Source organism: Echinops telfairi, unplaced genomic scaffold (assembly GCF_000313985.2).
Source record: "Echinops telfairi isolate 266 unplaced genomic scaffold, ASM31398v2 ScPeMD7_3;HRSCAF=10, whole genome shotgun sequence".
Classification (NCBI taxonomy): Eukaryota; Metazoa; Chordata; class Mammalia; order Afrosoricida; family Tenrecidae; genus Echinops; species Echinops telfairi.
In genome coordinates, this window is record NW_022103899.1 from 20,517,921 (window position 1) to 20,521,048 (window position 3,128).

A 3,128-nucleotide genomic window follows, 5' to 3' on the forward strand; every position below is an offset into this window, starting at 1 on the left:
TTGGAAAAAACTGATTACCAACTTCATATGTAGAGGGAAGAAGCCCAGAATTAGCAGAGAACTCCTAAAGAAGGACAAAGGTGGAGCACTTGCTTTACCTGACATTAGCACCTATTATACAGACACAGTGGTCAAAACAGTGTGGTATTGGTAGAGTGATAGATAATCAGACCAATGGAAAAGAACTTAAAACCCAGAAATAAAATCATCAGAATACAGACAACTGATCTTTGATAAGAGCCCCCAAAATATCAAATGCAAGGCAGATGTCCTCTTCAACAAATGGTGCTAGAGCAAAGGGATATATATCTGCAGAAAAATGAAGACCCTTACCTCATTCCATCACAAGAATAAACTCAAGGTGGATCACAGATCTTGAGGTAAAACCCCAAACTATTAGGGCAATCAATGAAGGAATTGGGACAAACTTGAGAACTTAGGTGCAGAGAATACATAGGCTACCAGAAATAGGGAAGGACACAAACACAAAGATGGCACAAATTGACAAGTGGGATATACTGACAATATACTGAAGAAAAAATAATTTGCCAAGAGAGTAATAAGAGAGCCCAACAGATTGGGAAAACATCTTTAGCAATGGCACATCAGACATAGGACTTATTACTAAATCTACAATACTCTGCTAGCTTCCAAAAAGAAAAAAACTAGTCACCCACTCAAGAGGTGGGCAAAGGACCTGAAGAGAAGTTTCACAAGAGCAGAAATCTGAATGGCCAATAAACATATAAGAAAATGTTCCTAATCATTAGCCATAATAGAAATGCATATTAAAACAACTGTGAGATACCACTTAACACTCTCAAAGATAGCCCAATTCAAAAAATCAGAAAGCAACAAGGGTTGGAAAGCTGTGCAGAGATAGGAACTCTCATCCATTGCTGGTAGACCTGTAGGTATGTATAGCCACCATGGAAATCGATTCGGTGATTTCTAAAACAGATGGAAATTGAGCTACAATAGGACCTAGCAATCCCCCTACAAGGCATATACCCAGGAGAGGCAAGAAACAAACCACAGCCAGACATCTGTGCTCCAGTGTTCATTGCAGCACAGTCCACAATTGCAAGGAGTTGTAAAGAACCCAAATTTCCATCAACAGAGGGATGGATTAAAAAACTGTAGTACATACAAACAATAGCGTACTATGCATCCTTAAAAAGCAGTCATGAACAGATGAAGCACATCGCCGCGTGGGAAGAATTGGAGGAAATTATGCTAAGCAAAGTAAGCCAAACACAAAAGGACAAGTACAACATTAGTCTGCTTAGGTAATCTTAAAAATGCAAAAGGGGCACAAGGGAAAAGGAGAATGTATACATACATTCTTCGGTGAGGTCTAGGTGCTATCGCAGGGACCAGACCCTATCCAGGGAGATTTTATATAGTTAGTTAGTTAGTTAGTTAGTTAGCTGCCATATACATATATATATGTATATATGTATATATGTATATGGCAGCTAACTAACTAACTAACTAACTATATAAAATCTCCCTGGATACATATATATATATATGTATATGGCAGCTAACTAAAAAGGAGGGGAAAATAAATAAATAAATGATAATAATAAAAGACCTGGGTAGCAGGGGGAACAGGGCACTAACCCACCCAAGGGGAGGGTATTGTTCATATTTCCACCAGAAAGAGAGAGAAGGGCCCGACTTCAACCCAGTGTACCAAGACGTGAATGCAACATAACACCATGAAGCAGTGAACCAATAGAGACGTCTGTGGGGCCCGCCTCAATCCAGCAGACTCCTCCCCGTCCCCACCCTCCAGAAGAATGCACTACAAAGGACAGCAGTGAAGCTACAGCCCAGGGAGAGGGGCACATCTGATCAGACCACACAGGAGCAAACTAAGAGGGAAGGAGAGAGAGTGGAACACATTCTGGCCCATCAAGTTCCAGGACAACATACCTCTTCAGAGCAGCCAATGCACAGAGAAGGACCATAGGGTCGGCCCCACCACAAGATAAGACGTCTCTCACTGGTCCATAGCGAGCATTAAGAGGGGCAACACTGGGGACACAGTACGAGAACTGCACCTGATCTGACCCCACCACACCGGGGTGAAACACTAAGGGTGTGCAGCAGAGCAGTAAGGGGAGCAAAGCAATGGAGTCCCCAAGAAATACCAAAAATGACTTTGGGGCCAGGGCATGGCACCCCATCAGATTCTTCTCCCAAACTTATTTATTTGTTATAAATTATCTTTAGTCAAACCTAATGTAGATGTCTTTCAATTAATAATTTATCGATTTAAAACATAATGGTACAAGCTTGGTACTTTTTCAAATCAATTTATAAATATTATGATGGAAATGCACAAAAATACATTTAGATATTTTATTTATATGATAGCCTTACCCTTTTGAATTTTCACTCTTTGAATACAAGTTATTCTCAGTCACTGCTCTGTGTCTGTACTGGGCTAATTTCAGAAACAATCAGCTGTTTGAAGTCCCTGCTCCTGCCTGTAAATAACTGTAGGTGAGAAATGCCAAAAACAACAAAAAACACAATGTTTTCATGTTAAGCCCATCCCTTATTGTGAAAAGAATTAGAACTGAAGATGAAATAAAAATGTCCATTCAATGTTTTCTGCAGTCAAAATATTGAAACACTGATGTTTTGAAACAAACAAAATCTCTGATAAACAAGTGACCCAAACTCTAAAATTACTAGTTTTTGTTGTTGCTGTTGTTGTCAGTTCTATTTTTGTTGTCTACCAACAATGTCGACCAGTTTGCTTCTTTATTACTTAGGAAGAAAAATCTTAAATTTTAGAACAAATATCTTAAAAATTTTTATTATGATTCTACCTCCTCCATTTATATTCAAAATAAATATAGCCAGTGGAGCAGAATCAGCCCATGCTTATTACGTTCCTTGTCAGGCCTGCCCATAGTCCACCCATCTCCTGTCTGTTGAATCAGAGCTTTAAAGTAACTTGAATTTATATTCTTTGGCTAAGGAAATTCCAGAATGAGGGAAATACGTAGTTTCTTTTCTTATTCACTAATTCATCTTTCTGTGAAACTTGTTACAAGAAAAGTATTCCAGTCTGAATCTACTTCTGAAAATTGTAGTTTTTTTTAATAAGT